Source organism: Phyllostomus hastatus, unplaced genomic scaffold (genome assembly GCF_019186645.2).
Source record: "Phyllostomus hastatus isolate PE091 unplaced genomic scaffold, TTU_PhHast_1.1 phas_scaffold_216, whole genome shotgun sequence".
Classification (NCBI taxonomy): Eukaryota; Metazoa; Chordata; class Mammalia; order Chiroptera; family Phyllostomidae; genus Phyllostomus; species Phyllostomus hastatus.
In genome coordinates, this window is record NW_025334018.1 from 9,562,703 (window position 1) to 9,586,194 (window position 23,492).

Consider the following 23,492-nt stretch of genomic DNA (forward strand, 5'->3'; position numbering starts at 1 on the left):
TTTTATGATCTTCCTTTCTTCCCACAAATGGTGGCCGTGGTTATATATCCTGGGCTCCAGAGCCCTAAGGAAGGCGGGGGAGGGCATTGAACTGGCAGAATAATGATTTGCTGAAATGACTAATGTTTGCTATTAGTCATCTGAAGGACTTTATTGGTGTTGTGTAGATCCAGTCTTGCTGGAGGAGGGCAGAAGCCATGGGCTGGAGTCCCAGCTCTGCCTTTCATGAGCTATGGAAATCTAAGCAAGAGTTTTAACCTTTAAACTCCCATATTTTAAAAATGGGAATAATAAGATCACCCTCCCGGTCTTCACACACTTCTCAGAGTAATGGGTCAATGATGCAGAGTGTGTGAACTTTCTTTGTAAGAAGTTGCTTTACTCCTCCCTCACCTCCATCCCCTTTCTTTGTTTTTTTTTCCCCTCCATTTCTTTAAACATTATTTCATGGGCCTCTGCAGCTAAAAGATACTTTTGAACAATTTCCCCAGAATGACCCTTAATGCATGGGAGGACCGATGTTTCCGTGTTGGGTGGGTCTCCTCTCCTGAGCTCCGAAAGCCCAGAGTGGAGTTGAGCCGTGAGAGAAGCATTCAGTGGAGGCGTTCCACTTCTTTGAGAGACAGGACAAAGGCATCTTCAGCAGACAGATGCTCGGTGTCCAGGGCCAGGCCGAACTGTCGATTCCAACAGACACCAATGGCTCAAGGACAACCTCCTTCACATTCCAGGAAGATGTTGGACTAATTGAATCCCTTGCAGGTAAGAGTCGGGAGTAGATCCGGCTTTGGCACTAATACAAAGTGGAGTCTGAGGTGGCAGCCAGGGAACTGCATCTCAGAGCCTTCCAAATACAGAGAGAATAATGACCGAGGACCTAAGTACTTCACGCTGAAATCCACAGCCTCGCGTGCACCTGGGCCACACCTCCCGTGAGCTGCTGTAGCTCATAACTGTGCATGGCTAGGATACAAAGGCAAGACTGTTACTGGGAGACGTGGGGCTCAGTTGACAGCTGACTCACTGGCTCAGGGGCTCCCCAGTTGCCTTGATGCTTCTTCCTTTGCACAGAAACCTGGGACACTTCCACCCCATTTTCTCTCACTCTCCCTTTCTTTCAGGGTCAGACTTGCCACTGGTCTGAGGGCTACTTGGTCTGGTGGCTCGTCCATTTTTTTCCTGGCTCCCTCCCATTTGCCGCACACAGGCGTTTCCCCTAGTAACATCTTTGCACATTTAATCCAAGTTCGAGTTCTGCTTTTCAGAGGAGCCAGCAAAACACACTTGGCAGATCATTTAAAACTCTTGGTTTCAATTCTTAAAATGTCCAAATTGCGATAGTTGGGGGGAAAAGAGCAGAGCTAGAAGAGAAGAGGGGAAAGACATTCAGTATCTAGCATGTGCCAGACGTGGTCACATACATTATTTTACATAATTATCACATCAGCTCTGCTGAGCCAGGTAGTACTGCCGTGTCACAGAAGAGGAAGCTGAGGGTCAGAAAAATTAAATCACTAAATCAGGATTACCGCAGCGTCTGGATTTGCACTGAGGTCTCCTCTGACTTCAAGGTTATGTCTTCTCTATCATGTTCTCACCTTTTCTGGCTGCTTAATTGTGAGAATTAAGTGAGATAACAGACGGAAAGTCACCTTGAAAATGTAAGAAAGCATCACTCCCGAACCAGATAGTATTATTTCTGTTGGTTGCAGTCAGGGCCACTATGCAAGTTGCAGACCCAGTGCAAAACGGAAATGTTTGAAATTTATTGAGATTTCAAGATGGCACAGCAGAGAATTAGTGAATCCAGTGTGGGCCCATCTGAATGTGGGACCCGAGAAGTCAGCCCTGCAAACAGTAGCATTGTCAACACAGGGGCAGTCCAAGTGAGCTGGTGGGAAGTTTTCTAGGGGAGTAAATCAAGAAGTTGGTTTTTCAGAGAGAGAATGTAGACAAAAATTCCTGGCTCCCTGGGACTCTTAATGCCGCAGAAATGACCCCTGGCTATCTTTGGGAGAAATCACCATGTATTTCAAACAGAAGAGAGACTTCTGAGCCAAAGGGATGCAATAATCTGTATGGGAAAGCACGGGACAGAGGGCAGGATGTGCCCTTATAATTCCTTACCATCTCCGCTGTTTCTGGTGCTGGATGCCCAGGCTTTTTCTAAAGACATCTGGGGCCTCTCCTCGAAGTTTAAGTTCATGGAAAAGCACAGGTTCTGCTGCCTTCCCATTGGGCTCCATAAAGCCTTGCCTGCTTAATTAGTTGTGGGCTCAGTTTTGAGACAGCTTGCTCTCCTGAGGGCAGTGCTGCTTTCTTCAAAATATGGGGCAAATCCTATTTTTGGCCTGGCAGAAACTCACACCCACGTTGCAGATGGGTGGCACCATGGTTCTGTGCTTTAGATTCAGGCAGCCTCATTAAGGGTCCCTGGATATGGTATGATTATGACATTTTAAGGCAGGCAAAACACTGGTATGATTTCTCCAGTGGCTGGGAGTATCTTTGGTTGTGTCGGGCATCCATTTGTCTGGAAAAACATACAGGAGCTGCCTTGTAGGCAGTGCAAGGTATATATGCTCACCATCCTGGTCCTTGGTGCAGTTGGTTTCCAGTGAGCATACGGATCCTCTTAAACTGGGCAGGGAAATCCATCAGCATTGTCCTCTCCTGTTTGGGTCTGACCTTCCGCTTTGAGCTTTTGACATGGTTAATCAGAGCTACTCTGTCATTTTGGGGCATAAAAGCTGGTGACAGCCTGGAGGAAAATAGTCATGAATCTTAGCGTTATTAAATGGCGGGGGCCTCAGTTGTCCAGCCCTGTGCCTTTGGGCAATCGAGCGCCAGCCTTTATCTCTCAGCACGTCCCCATTTGGCCTTTGTGCTAACTAATGCCGTACTGTTTTACACTGGTTTCCTCTTGTGGAGATCGCTTGATTGGCCGGGAACACACCCGTGTCTACTTTGTCCATGTGAGGAAGATGTGGCTCAGAAATGTCTGTTGCTTGCTCCATCCTCTTAAACTAACTCATACATTCATCTTTCATGTATATTTTGTTGTCCCAATGAGTCCATGAATATCTAAAGAACTGGAATTGTTCTTCCTGGTCTCCATAAGCTTGAGGACATCAGTGTCCAAACCATAGTGAAATTTCAGTAAGTGATTAATGAATAAGAAGAGAATGAATGAATCGGCCCATTCAGAGTTTCTCTCCCAGCACCCTTCCACAGAACCAAATTGTTTGCTGGTCTCACTTTCTCTGATTCTGGCTTTAGTGGACGTGTAGACATGATCTCTGTATAAAAAAGTACAGATCATCCTCAGCCTTTTCCTCTCACAGAGAAACAATCCTTGTCTCTTTAGTAATTACATACAGGCCTAATTTTTCAAGCGTTTCAGCTACATCCAATGTTCTTCCCAGAGATTTCTACAGGAATGAGTTGTACCAGTAACAGGGTTCATTTTTCCGGTTGAGTCCTCGATATTCAGGAGGCCAGAATGCAGTCAGTGTGGCCAGATAGGGCAAGAAGTGTCCAGCTCTATGAAGTTCTCCAGGGTAGTATGTGTCCAGTTTGGGCAAGAAAAATTTCCCCCAAAGATCAAAGGGGGACCTATGCGTTAAGACCCAGGATAAGGTGTATCAATGGCATCAATAATTCCACAGATGATAATAGTTTGCAGGTTGCCAGAGAAATGTCCAGAGTCCATTCAATCTCGCTCTTTTTGGAGTGGCATGGAAAGTCATTTTGTAAGAGGAAAACGCGGGCACATCACCTAGGTATCAGTTAAGACTTCAGAGGAGCAGTAAAGATAATCTGTAAGACCATGACCAAGATTGTAACAAACGGGAAAAGTTTATTCAAAGCCAGAAACATTTCATTAGTGTAGATTTTTTCGACAGAGAAATAAAAGACATGACTGTAAAAGAAAAGCAGAAAAACCTCGAAATTTATGACTAAGGAAACACAGATGCCCAGCTCTCCATGTTGTAAGTGTTTTAGCCTGTAATGTCTGCAGATGTCTCTTATGTGCTGGTCACTGCACAACGGGATCGGGCTGTAGCTCTTTCAGACGCCCAGATTTGTCGGATGCACAACAGTCAGTGGTTTGTTTCCATGACGACGATTACAGGGTGGGTGGGTCACATCTAACCATTTCTATGTCTATCCTGTGAATCAGAGAGGAGGCTGCTGTGCCCGTGGAGGGAGGCTTCTGCAGGGATGTGTGAGCTCCCTTTGTGTCCCGTCAGTTGGCCTCATTAGTGGTTGATTTCTGCCCAGTGCAGCAGGCGAGACTGGAAGAAGAAGCGATGGCGGGTCACTATTGCCCTGGGAGAACTTCCGAGAGGAGCTGGAGCGCCTTAGTGGCACCAGTCTCACCAGCTTCTTACCGAGGGGCTGAAACTCTGTCCTGTGGCTGACCAGGATGGAGGAGGGAGGCAGGACTTTGCAAAGAAAACTCACATTTATTCAGATCTGTCCTGATTTCAAGTCTCTTGTCTCATTTTTAAACTGTGCGTCAGATGCCATTGTGTTGAATTTCAGTTCAAAAAATACGGTTATGTCCAACAAGGATAATTTGCAATGGGCACCATCTACACTTCAGATGATCCTGTGCTTCTCCCTGAAGGGTCTCTTCGAAACTTGGTATCTGAGAGGAGTAGCACACTGCGCTTCTAACACTTCAGAGGAGCATTTTTCTTTTTCTTTTTTTTAGGGAGGGAAGGGAGGGGGAGGTGGGGAGAGAGAGAGAGAGAGAGAGAGAGAGAGAGAGAGAGAGAGAGAGAGAGAGAGAAACATCAATGTGCGGTTGCTGGAGGTTATGGCCTGCAACCCAGGAATGTACCCTAGCTGGGAATCGAACCTGGGACACTTTGGTTCCCAGCCCGCGCTCAATCCACTGAGCTATGCCAGCCAGGGCTTCAGAGGAGCATTTTCCAATAAGTTGTTAACAGGTGTTTATTAAAAATCAGGGCTGGGGGGTGGGCTGGGATGGGGGGAAAGGCAGAAAACTGTACTTGAGCAACAATTAAAATAAAATAAAAATAAAAATTAAAAGATAATTAAAAAAAATCAAGGCTGTGGTTTAATTAATATTGGGGACATTGAGTTAAACAAAGTTAAACAGACCGTTACCCTCAGGGACTTCTCAGAGCCCTTAATTTGCAAACATAAACCGTGACTAAGAGAAGCTGTGTAGTATTTCCCAAACTCATTGCCTAGGGAAATTTATTGCCTAAGGAAACTTATTGCTCTGGGCATCTTTTGCTAATAATCATTCAAAAGAACCCTCTTTAGAAAATAGAGTTTGTAAGAGATTGTCCTTATAACTTGTCATTCAAGCCAATTTTGAGAGAAAGGGGGGCACTATTACATTCGCACAAGTACAAACTGGAACAGTCTCAGGTAAACTGGGGACGTCTGATTACACTCTAAGAAGACGTAAGCTTAGCTTCTCCCAGTACAGTCTGAATGATGTGGCTCTGGAGCACCAAAATTTTTAGGGAGGAGGTGGAATTGATCGAGACTGTTGCCAAGAATGTGGGAGGCATCAAGAGCAAATTCAGCAGACTTAGAGATTCCCAGTACGCAGTGAGGGAGGAGGACTTTGGAAGGCACCTTGGCAGAGCTGCAAACAGTAGCCATCCGTAATGAAGGCGGGAAATGCATCCGCCTCCTCGGGCCCGGCCTTCTGCGGCTCGGCTGACCCTGTCCAAGCCCTGTATTTCAGTGCAATAATGTGGTCACACGTGACATCAGGTCTCCGTGTGAGTGCCCGTGACACCTACTTGTAAAATGGCCAATCGCAAAAACAAACAAGCAGCTTCGAGGACCCTGGGAAAAGAGGATACCATTTCACCCAGGATGTGCCAAATAAAACAGCCTGGGAAAAACAAAATAAATAACTTTCTTAGGCCTAACGAGAAATGGCAAATGTTTCTAACTCAGGCTTCCTCTGGGTCTCCTCTCCCTGATGGGCCACTGGCCCTGGTCTTGCCGAAGCTGCTGCTCCTTGCCCAGCCGACTGGGCCTGGCCCACGGTTGGCTTCCGCGGCCTGGGTTTCCTCTGGACCGGCTGCATGTATTCCAGGGAGCACAGTGCCCGTTTCCTCCGTCCTACCTCAGACACTTTCTCAAACCTTTCGTCAGCTGGGATCTTCTGTTTATTCTGCCGGACTCCAGTCCTGGGTCCAGCGAAAGACCATGGCAGCCTCCCTCTCTCCCTGGATCAGAAGCAGGCCAGCTCTGAGTCACTCATGAATTCGTCATTTAAATGCATATTCTTTCGTAAAAGCTTTTAAGCATAGAGTAAGTGACATAATTAAATTATTATTATTATTATTGTTATTTTAAAAACGACAACCTAAGGTGAACTTTGTTTTAAAGCTTGTAAAAGGCTTCACAATACCAGTGACACACAGACCCCATGCTTCTTCCATTTGACACCATTGTCTTATTATCATTTTTTAAATGAATAACTCTTTTTTAATGAAGAATCCAGTAGAAAGACTGGATTGAAAGGGGCGATTCTGGGGGCAGGGAGTCCAGCAGGGAGGACTTTGTGGGGTTCAGTCACGGCTCCTTCTGTGCCAGAGGCTGAGCGATCCCGGCTCCTCCCACATCAGAGCGACTCTCCCGTTTCTGTCAAAGCTACAGAGAAAAGACCGGCATAGACTTGCGTTTGCATATTGATTATTTGTACCTTTAAAAGCACTTTCACAATTATCTACATGATCTTTCCAGCTATCTCGTGCATCTGGAAGTGTATGGGCCTATATTTCCATTGCAGATATAGAGAAACTCTGAGTCTTGGAGTGGTTTTACATTGCTTTTTTTTTAAAAAATAAAATTGTATTAAATTTATTGGGGTGGCACTGGTTAATAGGGTTATGTGTTTTGAGTGTACGATTCTATAATACATTGTCTGGATTTCACACTGTGTGCTTGCCACCCAAAGTTAAGTCCCCTGCCATCACCATGAATTTACCCCCCTTGACCCTTCCAGCCTCCCCCCGCTCCCCTCCCACTCCGGTAACCACCGTCCTGCAGTCTCTGTCTATGAGTTTTTGTTTCTCTTATTTGTTTGTGTGTTGCCTTCTGTTTTATATTTCGCATATGAGTGAAATCATATGGTTCTTGTTTTTTACCATCTGACTTATTTTGCTTAGCTGGATATTTTCAAGATCCACCCATGTTGTCACAAATGGCATTATTTTATCCTTTCTTAGACTGAGTAGTGTTTCTGCTAATGACCACTGTGGCGGTTAATGGCAGAGCCAGGGTTAGAACCCAACTCTCCTGATTTCCAGTCCAGAGTATGTTTCACCAGACAGCAGGTCTGTCAGGGTTCAGGGTATGTGCGTGAGTCTGAAAGGGGACGTGACACTCACACCACTCTGTAATGAGTGTGCTCTCCATGGAGGTGAGGTGTGAGCTCCTGTTTCCTTAAAAGAACAAGTTTGCCAATATACTAAGCTGAATACTATCCCCCCAATTCATGTCCTTCTTGGAAAGTGATCATGTTTGAAAACGGTCTTAGCAGATGTAATCAGTTGAGATGAAAGAATGCTGGGTAGGTCTGGTTCTGTGTCCAATAGGGCTATCATTAGAAAAGACACAAATGCACCAGGAAGAAGCCACATGACCACAGAGGCAGAGATCGGAGCAAGGCATCCACAAGTCAAGAAATGTCAAGGGTTGTCAACGACCACTGAAAGTTAGGAGAGAGACAGGGGCAGACCCTCCCTCAGAGCTCTCCAGAAGGAACCCACTTTGCTGACACCTGCTTTCAGACCTCTGGCCGCAGAGCAGCAGGAAGAGACTACCTTCTGTCGTTTGAAGCCGCCCGGTTTGTGGTGCGAGTCGTGGCAGCTAGGCAACTGAGATAGCTGTGCTCCAGAACAATGCTGTCCAACGGAAATGCAGGGTGACTCATGTGTGTCATTTTCAATATTTAGTAGCTGCATGAAAGAATTGAGAGTGAGTTAATTTCAATAATATATTTTATTTAATACATACTTCAATTCTGCAAGATGAATACATTGTAGAGATATGTACCACATTGCACCTATAGTTAACAATATTGTATGGTACACCCAAATCTTTTGTTAAGGGGGTAGCTCTCGTGCTTTGTTCTTACCACAAAGTAAACAACAACAACATGACAAAGCATGAGGAAACTTTGGTGGTTATGGACATGTGTATTACCTTGGTGAGGCTTTCATGAGTACACACGTATGTTCAAACTCAGCAAATTGTTTACAGTCTATTTTCCTTTGATCAGTTATACCTCAGTAAAGCTGTTAAAGACTCAAGCCAAAAAATGAAATAGTTAACATATAATCAATATAAAACTATTAATGCTATGTTTTCACAATGGTTTTTATATGACGTCTCTAAATTTGACATGTATTTTTCATGTACAGCATGTCTCAGATTCAGACTAGATATTTCAGGTGTTCCACTGTCACCTGTGACTAGTGGCTTCCATTTAGGATGGCGTGGGGCTGAGCTCCCCTCTCCCCGTGTCCACCTGGTGAGCGCTGCGTTGCCAGTGGAGGCAGGGAGGGAGCAAGATGGAAGATCTTTGCCCTTTGTGCTGTGCCTGCCGGTGCTCTCTCAATTCCTATTGAGTTGTCCTAAACACAAAGCTCCTCCAATACCCCCGGGCCCTCTACCCGGGAGCATCAGGTCCAGCCCCGCCCCTGGTACTACCAGCACTTCTGGGGTGGATGGGATGGGACGGAATTCCTTTCCAGACAGGCTCCTCCTCACTGTGTTCTAGGACCCTGGCCTGGCTCAACCTCAATCAGCTTTCCGCTCTCTCCCAGAGACAAAGGATTCCCGGTCTTCTGGACAGGAGCCCAGATATCCATTGTCCTGAGTCATAATTTAAGGACACGCCTTCCATTCTTCCCTTACACTGCTGCCTAGGAGTAAAGCAGTAAGCACAGGTCTGAATCTGACAGTGACAGATTTTCATGCTGATTCCAAAGAGATGCCCAAACCAAATGTTACAAAGACAAACCATATGGGAGCCCCAGCACTCTGGGCCATTAATACGAATTTTTAAATGACTGTGATTGATGGTGTAGCTCTTACAAGTCCAAGATCAATGAAAACGCATCTTGATCTTTTGAACTCCCTCATTTTTTCTTGGATCCTTTTCCTGTACAATGAGGCCCATTTCTGTGGTGCCTGAGGGCATCAGGGGCCCCTTCAATGGATTTGCCATCCATGCCCTCGCCAGCCAGCCCGTTGGAGGAATGGCAGAGGGTGAGGTGAAGGCCTTGGAAACCAGAATCTAACCATGAGGTTAAATGCCAAACCAGTTGTTTCAAAGTAGAAATGCCACATCCTGCCTAGAAAAGACCCTGGGCCAAATTAGGAACATTACTCACCTTGTTACAGACAAAGGGATGATAATATTACAATAAACATTTATGTTCTTGAGTTTGTTTCTACATACTTATTTACCTGGTCATAAAAGAAACTTCTCCCCCAACCCCCCACTGCTTTGCACTAAGGGATTGAAGAGGAGCTTGGTAGAGAATTTATCTTACTTATGGGATCAAAGTGAGGTGGTTAGATTGAGGCAGGATATTGTACAAAGGCAGGAAACCCTATCTTCTCTTGTTTTATGTGTTTCTCTAAAAGCCACAATGAAGTAAAATTCTTGTACTCTGAAAAACATAAGACATTGATGAAAGACATTTAAGACAATACAACTAAATGGAAGGATATACCATGCTGATATATTGGAAGAATTAATATATTAAAATGTACATAGTACCTAAAATGATATATAGTTTCAATACAATTCCCTTAATATACCAATGATATTTTTCACAGAAACAGAACAAAAAAATCCTAAAATTTGTACAGAACCCCAGAGAGCTAAAGCATCTTGAGAAAGAAAAGCTGAAGGCCTTATACTCCCTGGCTTTTTAACTATACTACAAATCTATAGTAATCAAAACAGTATGGTACTGGCATGTAAACAGACACATAAATCAATGGAACAGAGTAGGGAGGCCAGAAATAGCTCTACACACATATGTCCAATTAATCTATGTAAAGGGGGGCAAGAACACACAATGGGGAAAGCACAGTCTCTTAAATAAATGATGTTGGGAAAACTGGACAGCTACATGCAAAACAATGAAACTGGAACACTTTCTTAAACCATATTAAAAAATGAACTCAAAACAGATTAAAACTTAAATATAAGACTAGAAATGATAAAAATACTAGAAGAAAACATAGGCAGTAAGCTTTTTGACAAGAGCCTGAGTAATAATTTTTTTGGATATGTCTTCCCTTAGCAAGGACAACAAAAACAAAAATAAACAAATGGGATTACATCAAAATAAAAAGCCTTTGCATCAAAGAAAATCATCAAGAAAATGAAACGGCAATCTACTGAGTGGGAGAAGACATTTGCAAATCATACATCTGATAAGGGATTGATATCCAACATTTATAAAAAACATATACAAGTTAATAAATAAAGAACAGCTATTAAAAATGGGCAAACTGAATGGACATTTTTTTTTCCAAGAAGACATACAGATGGCCAACAGGCACATGAAAAGATGCTCAATGTCACTAATCATCAGGGAAATGTAAATCAAAACCACACTGAGATATCACCACACACCTGTTATCAAAGACAAACAATAGCAAGTGTTGGTGAGGATGTGGAGAGAACGGAGCGCTCTTACGCTGTGTAGGTGGGAATGTAAACCAGTGCTACCAATATAGAAAGTAGTTCCTCAAAAAGTTAAAAATAGAGCCATCAGCTGATCCAGGAATTCCACTTAGGGATATTTATTCAGAGAAAATGAAAACACTACTTTGAAGAGATATATGCACCCTGTGTTCACTGCAGCAACCAAAGTGTCCACTGACATGAATGAATAAAAAACATGTGGTATATTACATAAAGATGGAATATTACTCAGCTATAGAAAGAATGGAATCTTGCCACTTGTGACAACATGGACAGATGTAGAGGGTATTAGTCTAAATTAACTGAGTCAGATAGACAAAAACAAATATATGATTTCACCTATATGTGGAATCTAAAAAAAAACAAAACAAATCAGCAAAACAAAACAGAGGCAGATCCATAGATATAAAGAACAAACTGGTGGTTACCAGAGGGAGGAAGTGTTGTGGGGGGCAGGTGGAATAGGTAAAAGGAATTATGAGCTATAAACTTCCAATTATAAAATAAATAAGTCATGGGGATGTAATGTACAGCATAGGGAACATAGTCAATAATATTGTAATAAATCTGTATGGTGCCAGTGGTGATCATTTCATAATGTATATAAATATCGGATCACTCTGATGTACTCCTGAAACTAATAGGATATCGTATGCCAATTCTACTTGAATTTTTTTAAAAAAGAAGAAAGCCACAATGATGCTCTACAAAAATAGGTTCCCCTGATGAAATGAGTCTGGGAGACATTGCACCCAATTATCCACTCCCACTTAGGAAATTCACAATGCAAAACAGCATATTACATGTGCTAAGAAATCTTGAAGAAATTCTAAATTAATTGGACCAGAGAATCTTATTTTTGTATGACACTTCAAAACATGCCACAGGATATTTTTTGGGGAAACACTGGGCTACATCAAATCTGGACTGACATGGCCCAGGTTGGGTGGCTCAGTTGATTAGAATGTTGCCCCGCACTCCAAAAGTCCACAGGTTTTGGCCCCAGTTAGGGCACACACCTAGATTGCTGGTTTGATCCCCATTTGGGGCACGTGTGGGAGGCAGCTGATCAATGTCTCTCTCTCTCTCTCTTCCTCTCTCTCCCGTTCTCCCTTTCTCTCTAAAATAAATAAAAACTTATCCTTGTGATTAGACCATTGCACATCTTGGTTTCTCCTGTGGAGTCTCCTGGGTCCTACCTTCTCTCCACTACAGTGTGTGCTCCTGTCTCTGCTGTGTCTGCGGAGTGTGGTCATCAGTGTGCATGGCTAAGTGTGAGGAGGCTGGGCCACAAAGAGTACAGCAGGGTGGACTTTTTAGCCCGGGAGGCATCCTACACGTTGTATTTTGCTACAAAGGGTGCCATTCTCATAAACTACAATGTTAGCACTGTCCCCTGGAGTTGTGCAATGGCGAGTACTGGAGTCCAGACTTAGTTCTGAGAAGTGCTCACTGGCCTTTGCTTTACATTTGGTTGTGGACAGCTAGGATTTCTCTTCAGTGGCAGCTGTCTGGAGCCACTAACAGAAGTGCAGTTGTCAGCCTGTGTGGTAGACCTGGTTGAAAGAGAGTCCAGGAAAATGTCTCCAAAGCAAGGAGGGTGGGCATTGAGAGACATGAGGGATTTAATGGGGCAGTGAGGGCCTCCCTGCTGGGCAGGGAGGATGGTAGGAGCAAGGGCATGGGGCTCAATCTCCTAGACCCATTGGTCCACGGGGCACACACTACAAAATGGATCTACACAACTAATGGGCCTTTGACTGCATTTTTCTTTCCAAATTTTTTCTTTTATTGATTCCTTTCATTGAACATACCTTTTGCATGAAATTTAATGTAGGTCTATTTAAATGAATTTAAATACATGAAATGTGATTTTGGTTAATGTTCTCCTTGGATAATAGCTTGATCTGGGGCCCAACAGTTTTTATAAAGATGAAGGTCAGTTCTAGTTCACACCGATTCATCCTCTGTGAGTTTCGTGATTCAGCCAGGGGTCCTGGTCTGGTTCAAGCCCACCTACTTCTGCATTTTGTGTACAAGGATGTGTAAGTGTCAAGCATGTGCATGTGCACAAAGAAACATACCTTGATTTTTATCCAAGTTCATGTCACCCTGTCACTAAGCACTGAGCTTGATTGTTGAAAGACACCTCTGGGTGCACAGGACAGTCTTAAGCTTCACAGGGAGATGAACAGTTCCCTGAGTAGGAAGGGCTCCTGGACAGCTGCCTCCTGGGACAGCACCCCACCACCACCGCACACACAGTGTCCCCACAACCCCTCAGGCAGTGTCCCACTGGCTGCTGCTATGCCCCCAACTCTGACCTCTTTCTAGAAGAGGGAATACAGGACAATAGCCTCTATCAAATTTAACCATTCAGTAGAGAGTTGAGCATTTGGTGAGCCAGGCCCTATGCAGCCTCTGAAGATTCAACAGGAAACAAGGGAGATTCCTTTCCTGCTCTCATGGAGCTCACAAGTGCTCTCTGCTGAGACACAGACTTCTTGACTTACCATAATTTTCAGCAGCGGGGCAAGGTAGGCTATATATGTTTGAAAGATAGGGGTTGCTACTATTTGAGATACACAGTTTAATCTTGCCTCTTGTCAGAAGTCCAGAAGGCCCCCTTACCTGGAATCACTATTAAATGAGATGAATTTGAGATGAAAGGACCCCAAAATGTCTCTGGAATGCAGATGATCCTGGGCAGGGCTTGAGGTCTATGCTACTTTTATATTGAGTGTAATAACCCTTGCCTTCAAGAGTACTGTGTGTTCAAATTTGTTAAAAGATCCATGTGAATAGATAGTATAGTAGATTTGGAGAGAAAAGTGACTTTAAAAGAAAGATTTTATTTATTTTTAGAGAGAGAGGGAGAGAAACTTTTTTCATTTTTTAAATATATTTTATTGATATGCTATTATAGTTGTCCCATTTTCCCCTCTTTATTCCCCTCTGCCCACTTCCTCCCCCACTCCACCCCCACCCCCAGTTCATGTCCATGGGTTGTACATATAAGTTCTTTGGCTTCTACATTTCCTCTACTATTCTTAACCTCCTGCTGTCTATTTTCTACCTACCATTTATGTTGCTATTCCCTGTACCTTTTCCCCCTTTCTCTCCCTCCCCCTCCCCTACTGATAACCCTCTATGTGATCTCCATTTCTGTATTTCTGTTCCTGTCCTAGTTATTTTCCAAGTCTGTATTTTTTTAGGTTTGGTTGTTGATAGTTGTGAGTTTATTGTCATTTTACTGTTCATATATTTGATCTTCTTCTTCTTCTTAGATAAGTCCCTTTAACACTTCACATAATAAGGGCTTGATGATGATGAACTCCTTTAACTTGACCTTATTGGGGAAGCACTTTATCTACTCTTCCATTCTAAATGATAGCTTTGCTGGATAGAGTCATCTGAAATGTAGGTCCTTGCCTTTCATGACTTTGAAGACTTCTTTCTAGACCCTTTTTGCCTATAAGGTTTCTTTTCAGAAGTCAGCTGACAGTCTCATGGGAACTCCTTTGTCAGTAACTCTCTCCTTTTCTCTTGCTGCTTTCAAGATTCTCTCCTTCTCTTTAATCTTGGGTAATGTAATTATGATGTACCTTGGTGTGTGCTTACTTGGGTCCAACTTCTTTGGGACTTTCTGAACTTCCTGGACTTCCTGGAAATCTATTTCCTTTGCCAGATTGGGGAAGTTCTCCTTCATTATTTGTTCAAATAAGTTTTCAATTTGCTGCTCTTCCTCTTCTCTTTCTGGCATGCTTATGATTTGGATGTTGGAATGTTTAAAGTTGTCCTGGAGGTTCCTAAGCCTCTCCTCATTTTTTTGAGTTGTTGTTTCTTCATTCTGTTCTGGTTGACTGTTTATTTCTTTCTTCAGGTCAAAATCATTGATCTGAGTCCCAGTTTCCTTTCTATCACTGTTGGTTCCCTATATATTTTCCTTTATTTCACTTTTTATAGGCTTCAGTTTTTCCTCTATTTTGTGACCATACTCAACCAATTGTGTGAGCATCCTGATTACCAGTGTTTTGAACTGTGCATCTGATAGGTTAGCTATCTCTTTGTGGCTCAGTTGTATTTTTCTGGATCTTTGATCTGTTCTTTCATTTGGACCATTTTTTTCTTTTTTGCCTCAGCACATCTTTTAGTAGTAAGGGGCGGAGCCTCAGGTATTCACCAGGGTGGGGCAACCGGCATTGCTGTGCTGTGGAGCTGTGGGGGAGGGGTCTGAGAGGAAACAGTGCTGCCTGTTTAGCTCTCTGCAGGCTTTCAGTCATTTACCCCCATATCCACAAGCAAATTGGGCTGATTCCAGAGTGGGTGGGTTTGTGTACATTCTAGGACCCTGTGGGTCCCTTCAATGTACTCTCCTGTGAGGCTGGGAGTTTCTCCTGCTGCTGCCTGAAACCCTACAGGTTTTTTCAGCCAGAGGCTTTGAGTCTTTCTTTCCCTGCGCTGGAATGCCAGGTTGCATAGTCTGTCTCGCTCCCAAGTTGTTCCTCCAGGTTTCTCTGCATGTGAATGTGGGTCCACCTGCTCCACCAGCAAGCTGCCTTGCCTGTTCTGCTAGCTGCCACCTCAATGGGTCCTCCAGCCACTGCCTTGCCCACCCCTGCCCTCAAGCTGCCACCTCACCCTGAGTCCTTCCCACCCGGCTGCTGGTCTCTGCCCCTCCTACAGGTCTGGATCAATATTGCTTCTTTAACTCCCTGGTTATCAGAATTCATACAGTTTGATTTTCTCTCATTTCTAGTTGTTTTTTGTTTTTAAGCTTGTTGTTGTTTTCCTTGGTTGTACAATGAGGCACAGTGTGTCTACCCAAGCCTCCATCTTGGCCAAAAGTCTTGGGAAAGAAACATTGATGTAAGAGAGAAACATCGATTGGTTGCCTCTCATACACTCCCCAACCAGGGACTGAACCCACAACCTAGGCATGTGCCCTGACTGGGAATTGAACCAGCAACCTTTCGCTTTGTGGAACAATGCCCGACCAACTAAACTGCACAAGTCAGGGTGAAAAGTGACTTTTACTTTACTATAAATCTATTCTTCCTCATTTCATTACTAAGAAATATTTATTGAGCTATTACTCTGGAATAGGCACTTGTGTCTCAGGCTTTATTAGAAATGTTTTCATATTCATTACCTGAAATGGTCCAGAGAATTATCCTGCCGTGTAGACAAATCAATTATTAATTATTGTTATCATTATTATTATCATTGGTACTATGCTTGTTGTAGCCCTGAGTGTCAGGTGTCAAAGAGTTCCAAGTGCCCTTCTCAATACTGCATGGCTGGGAAGCAGTGCAGGGACCACTAGGCAGGGATTAGGAGCACAGGCTCTAGAATTCTGGTACTTGAGATCAAATCCTGCCTCAGCTGTGTGACTTTGGGCAAGCGACAGCATCTGTGTCTTGCTTTCCTCACTGATCAATGGAGAAAGTAATAGTTCCTAGCTCCTAAAGTTGTTGTGGGAATTAAAGCAAACGTTGCAAATTAGACACATGCAACTGTGTCTACAGCTAGTAAATGCTTAATAAGCATATGCCATTTTCATCAAGCTCAGTGTTATGGGGCCAACTCCTCTCTCTGATGCCTCTGTCCATGACCAATGTCTCATTTCTCTTTGCTCATGGTCTGTGCTCCCTCAGATGGGAAGCACTTGTATCTCCAACTCTCATGTGCCCCAGAAGTTCTAACTGGTCTAATCAGAATTATGATGGTAAAAGTCTTAAGACCAGGTACCATGAACCAATTCAATCTAACAAGTTTTTCACTTTCCATAGGAAAAACAGTGATATTTTTCAAACCCATCCATCTTCCCTCATGGAAATTAAACATAGAATTCTGGTAAGCATTCTTTTCATTGAAGCACTAATTATTTTCTTTATACAGTAGAGGTAAAAACTTTGCCTCTAAGATCTGAAACATATTTTACTATCCAGACAGGCAAGGACCCCTTGAGACATTTTTTAAAAGAAGGTTTAGTTCACTGAGTTCGGTTGAAGAGAGCTTCTGTGATTTTTGTTTTCACACACTGACCCCTGGGCCAGCCGCCAGTCAGTCAGCACACGTGTCCTGAGCCCTTGTCCTAGGTGGAGCCCAGCGATAAATGCTGGAGACGCACAGATAAGGAAGAAGTGGGTGCTGACATCATGCCCAGAGGGAAACTGGAGAGGCAGCTGCCCTCTAGATGGGTATCCACATGTTCCTCTGAGTTACCTTGTTTGAAGAAATCTGATTTGGAAACTTGAAAATTGCACGTTGAGCTCACTTCCTTTGGTGCTTTAAGTAAGTTAAACATGCCAAGAAGCTGATTGATCTCATAGGTGAGGTGACCTCTGTGGCAAACACAAGAAAATACTGGACCAATTCTGCCTATAAAGTCACAGAACTGGGAGTACCAGAGTGGGGAGATACTTCGGTCAGGTGTGGAACCCCATGACATTGGCAGAATGTCTTGAAATAGGATTTTCAGGCCCAAGATCCATGTTCTTTTGGCAAAACAGCAACTTCCTGCTCCAAAGTAAATAGGCTTAAAAGGCTTATTGAAATGGTACTGAAAGACGCTTGGCTATCCCAAGGTTCTTACAAAATAACAATTTGATAAGTTAACTGAGAAAGAATCAGAAACAGATGGATTAAGTTTCCCACAGAATACCCAGGGTTTAACAAGTAACCAAGAAAAAAAGTTTAAAAAAGGAAGAAGGGAAACCTGGTTTGGCAATTGTCCGAGTCAGAACCGTACGGGAGGATCTGGGACGTCCTGCCAAACACTGACCTCTGTCAGGTCCTTCGTTTCCTCGAGGACTGCCATGGAGCCTTCAATGAAGCTACATCTGTATGCTTCTGCAGTCTTCTCCCAACCTGAACCATTGAAACTGAAGCCAAGCCCCGGCCGGTGTGGCCCACTTGGTTGGGCATTGTCCTGCAAACCTAAAGCTTGCCGGTTCAATTCCCAGTCAGGGCACATGTCTGAATTGTGGGTTTGGTCCCCAGCCGGGCCGTGTACGAGAGGCAACCAATTGATGTTTCTCTCCTTTCCTTTCTCCCTCCCTTGCCCTCAGTCTCTAAAAATAAATGAATAAAATTTTCATTTTTAAGTCACTTTTCTCTCCAAATCCACTGTACTATCTATTCACATGGATATTTTAACAAATTTGAACACACAGTACTCTTGAAGGCAAGGATTATTACACTCGATATAAAAGTAGCATAGACCTCAAGCCCTGCCCAGGATCATCTGCATTTCAGAGGCATTTTGGGGTCCTTTCATCTCAAATTCATCTCATTTAATAGTGGATTCCAGGTAAGGGGGCCTTCTGGACTTCTGACAAGAGGCAAGATTAAACCGTGTATCCCAAATAGTAGCAACCCTTATCTTTCAAACATATATCACCTACCTTGCCCCGCTGCTGAAAATTATGGTAAGTCAAGAAGTCTGTGTCTCAGCAGAGAGCACTTGTGAGCTCCACAAGGGCAGGAAACGTACCTCCCTTGTTTCCTGTTGAGTCTTCAGAGGCTGGCATAGGGCTTGGCCTCACCAAATGCTCAACTCTCTACTGAATGGTTAAATTTGATAGAGGTCATTGCCCTGTCTTCCCTCTTCTAGAAAGAGGTCAGAGGTGGGGGCATAGCAGCAGCCAGTGGGACACTGCCTGAGAGACTGTGGAAGCAATGAGCATGCGTGTGTGTGGGGAGGTGCTGTCCCAGGAGGCAGCTGTCCAGGAGGCCTTTCTACTCAGGGAACTGTTCATCTCCCTGTGAAGCTTAAGACTGTCCTGTGCACCCAGAGGTGTCTTTCAACAATCAAGCTCAGTGCTTAGTGACAGGGTGACATGAACCTGGATAAAAATCAAGGTATGTTTCTTTGTGCACATGCACATGCTTGACACTTACACATCCTTGTACACAAAATGCAGAAGTAGGTGAGTGGGCTTGAACCAGACCAGGACCCCTGGCTGAATCACAAAACTCACCAAGGAACCACCTATGAATCTCTCTCTGAACTTTGAACTGAAGTGATGCCTCCTCCACAATAAGAGAATAAACCCCCAAACACCCACATGCACACCAAAGAAATAGAGATGCTCCTAATGAATCAGTGTGAACTAGAACTGACCTTCGTCTTTATGAAAACTGTTGGGCCCCAGATCAAGCTATTATCCAAGGAGAACATTAACCAAAATCACATTTCATGTATTTAAATTCATTTAAATAGACCTACATTAAACTTCATGCAAAAGCTATGTTCAATGAAAGGTAGATGGATTTGGTTTTTGTGAATCAAGCATATTTTGAACAGTAGCAGAGAATGGGATACATACAATAAGCATATTCTGAGTAGTTTTCTAGAGAACAATTTGCATCAAGAGTAATGAAGTCCTGGTTTACCTTCCAAATCAATTGAGATTTCCACATCTCACCTTCTCTCAGAGTGGTCCCACCAGCATAGTATGTAGACTCACTTCGATGCCCTGGGTCAGGCTGCATCTTGGTTTCCTTGCAGCCTCCCTTGTCATTGAACTCCAGCTGTTTACTACAGTTGACCCTTGAACAATGTGACAGGAACGCCGAGCCCCCACATGGTGAAAATTCATCTATTATTTTTTGATTTTCCAAAAATATATCTACTAAGAGGCTACTATTGACCGGAAGCCTTACTGATAACATAAATAGTCAATGAAAATATATTTGTATTTTAAATGTAATATATATTGTACCCTTGCAATAAAGTAAGCTAGAGGAAAGAAAATGTTACAAATACATTTAGTTTTTAAAGTATTTATTTTAAAAAATCTGCCTATAAGTGGACCAGCACAGTTCAAGCCTGTGTCATTCAAGGGTCAACTATACTTTACAAGGCCAAGTCCAGAGTTTCCACTGCGGTAGTCGATCATTCAGGTTTCTGGTCAAGGTGTTGGAGACTGCACAGCCACCTGAGTCTTGGGGTCACTGCTCCCAAGATGAAAGGGAGGCAAAAAATATCCAAACACCCTATTGGGGGCATTGTTTCCAGTCTGGCCCCTGAGTGAGCCGCTGCAACTCAGGAGGTCTTGAAGGAGCTGGGTGATGGGGGCATTCAGACTCATCCCAGGATACCCCAGGGACCACCATAGTGCGGTGCTACCTCTCAGACAGAGCTGACTTCTGGCCCCAGATCAGCCTTCAGTGGCTTACATGCCAATAAATGATGATCTGACTCCCCGACTGAAATGTCTGTCCAGGAATCCCCGGGCCCGTGTCATTGTGAAATGTAAATTTCTTTCAGTCACATTCCTCAGTCACCGAAATTCACCATCCTGGTTCCTCCCTTTTGTAAGATGTCCGTATAAACAGTACAAATCATTCCCTAAAGTTGATGAGTTATTGCTGTATAAACCTGGATATCTGTCAAGAGTGGTTTTAGGAGGGTTAATGTATTTCACTCAGCACTATCTTGATATTTTTTTCTACTATGAGTAGCTTTCCAACTGGATTTCATTTTCAATTTGTTTTGTAATCATTACTCTTTTATTTATTTTTTACAATTTCCATAGGATGAATCCCCTCAATTAATCTGTGGGAATTCCCTCCAGGGGTTCCATTGAACCTATGTTTTTGCTGTATCCCATCACCCAGGTTCAATTTTCTAAGTTTTCCAGGAATTTTTTCGGGATCTATATTAAAGGATAACGGTAAATGAGTTGTATATAATTTTCAACTCTCAGGCAATCTTAAAGTTTATTGCTTATTTCTACCACTTTGAAAGTGTTGCTTCTGGAGTGTTCTCTCCATCACTTTTCTTAAAAATGAAAAACAGTTATACATTTAAAACATAAATTGATCCTTGCTGTACAAATTCAAACTGTATCTTTAGTGAAGAGTTACACTTTCCTTTCCTTCTTCAATTCTTTCTCAGGAGAGATGCTGGCAGTCTAGTGACCATTGTGCCTCCACAGTTAGATTCGTTGGAATTTATGTGAGTCTTTCCAAGATGGAGCCCCTCACTTCTCATCAGTTCTGTCCAATGATTATGGATCATCTGTAACCCACCTTCTATCAGTTATTGAGCACCTATCATATGCCTGGCACTGTTTTCTTCATATCTGTATGTTTCATAAGTATTTTATTTGCTTTATCTGTGTTTAAAAGATGAAGTATATGAAAGGTTAAGTAGCTCGTCCAAGGTCACACAGCTAGTAAGGGGCAGACCTGGCACTGAGGCTTAATCTGTTTGGTTCCTAAAACCCACGTGTGTATCAGTGGTAGGATGGAGGCAGCTCACACCAGTTTGTGACTATCCATTCTGCCAACCTCTTCCCAACTCTGCCTTCAGTGACATCACATTGGTGGTTTGAAATCCTGTATATTTACACCGTGGAAATCTTACAAATGCCTTTGTCCCCTTTGAGACCTGATTTTACCACTTTGCATGTTGTATTTTTCCCAACTACTTCCCTCAAGAGGAAGACCGTAGAATTAAGTGATGGGACTGGTGAAGGGAGTTTCCAGAAACCTTTGTCTAAATAATGTCATGCTAGTTTCTGTGACTGAATGAGCCATAAAAATTTCCGCAGCCAGAGCTCTCCCATTGACATGCACTGAGTCCCCATCCTCAGTCCCCTACAGTTCACATTTTTGTGGAAGTTGTGTCAATGTTTGCACACTCTTAACAAGGCCAGGTCTCAACTCCTGGTACTTTACCATCTCTTCTGGATTTCTCACCTGCTCTAGGGTGGAAAGGGTATTCTGAAAGTCTAGTTAAGCCAAATCCTCAGAGACCGATTATACAGGTCATGGATAATCCAGGCTTTCTTTTCCCCTCCTCCTTATCACCTTCTGGCCTTTTCACTGCTCATTAGCGCCTCTGCCAGAGACCTGGGCTCAGGAAGGAGTGAGTGGGTGTGGAACTCCCATCAGCCCATCTGGCTCCTTGCCAACACTTCTTGTGTAAGTTTGTTGGGAGAAGTAACTTAGAGACGAGGTAATGGATCACTAGCATCTGTGGATTTTATTTAGTTGAGCTACCTCTTTGGGCCTCACCCACTCCGTACACACCCTACACGGAGGCCACAGGTCATTAAGTGTTGGTTGCAGTAACCATTGTCCCGCCTGATGGCTGTTTTATTCACTTCAATACATCTTATTGGTGGCCAATTTAGTTAACTCCAATTGTGGATATGGCCAAGCACTGTACAGGGACAGAGTGAGGAGAAACTTTAAATTAACTAATTTAATTAATTAGGCTCCCAGGGTTGGCCTTAGGGTAAGTAACAGACACCTATGGCAAGATTTCAGGAGCATCTCATTAGCTGCTGCCCCTTAGTGTTTCCTCAGTTTGCACTAGGAGGATAAAAAATTTTAATATATACCACTCTCTCCCTGCTTTAAACACCCTATTACATTACATCATTGTAAAATAAAAACATGTCCGTTAGCTAATCTTTGGGTATGGCCATTTACTTGGCTATGAAATTACCTCTTTCATCAGTGTATTTATCCATCAAATATATTTGAGCATCTACTATAAGCCAGACACAGAGCTGGGGATGTATTGCTGAGTATAACAGTCATGGTCCCTGGTCTCATGCTGCTAATAGTCTTCGTTAGAAGAGAATCAAGCAAATTAGCTAAATAAAGGCAATACAAGTTGAGATAGACGGGACAAAGCTATCAAATAGGGTGAAGCTATATTGAATAATGGAGGGTCACATTTTAGATGTAAGGATGGTCAGAGACGGCCTCTCTGGGAAGAAACACTGAAACTGAGACCCAAAGGATGAGAAAAGACCTGCCACGTGAGAAGCTAGGGCAGAACATGAAGATGGAGAGGACGGCAAGCCCCTCAGCTCTGCGGTGAGCTTTACATGCCGAGAAGCTGAAGGAAGGCCAGTGCGTGTGAGGAAGGGGCAGTGGCAGGGGGCTCACTGCAGAAGTAATTGAGGAAAAGGTGAGAAGGGGGCAGGCTGTGCAGGGACTCATAGACCATGGTAAGGGAATGAGATTTCATATTCTAAGCACAATGGGAACACATTAAAGAGTTTTAAGCAGGGGAGTGACAGTAATATACACTTAAAAGCCCGCTTTGATGTGTGACAACATGGATGAAACTTGAGGATATTATGCTAAGTGAGATAACTCAGGCAGAGAAAGACGAATACTGTATGGCATCACCTATGTGTAATCTAAAAAAGCCAAACTTGTGAAAACAGAGAGTAAATGGTGGGTATCAGGAGATGAAGGGCGAGGTGATAGGACAGATGCCATTTAAGGGCACAAACTTGCAATTAGTAGTAAATAAGTCCTAGAGGTCTAACGCACAGTACGGTGAATGTAGACCACAGTGTTGTATTATAATCACCACACTTGTTAAGTGACTAGATCTAAAGTATTCCAACCACTAGAAAGAAATGATGATGATCTGATGTGATGAAGGTGCCAATTAGCACTGCAATGGTGATCATATTACAATGTGTAAATGTATCAAATTAATATGTTGTTCACCTTACATTTACCACATTGTTAAATGTCACATATACTTCAATAAAAAAAGAAGGGATATGGAAAAGCTCAAAAAAAAAAAAAGAAGCAAATCCTACTCTGGTTACTGCATGGAGAGTGTCCGAGAATGTCCCATAAGGACCAGCAGTGGAAGCAGGGGGTCAGTCAGAGAGCCGCCGAGAGCTTCCAGACGAGAGTGGATGACGCGGCGGGATGCAGCACGGTGGCAGTGGGGGCGAAGACGTGTGGGTGAGTTCAAGGTACATTT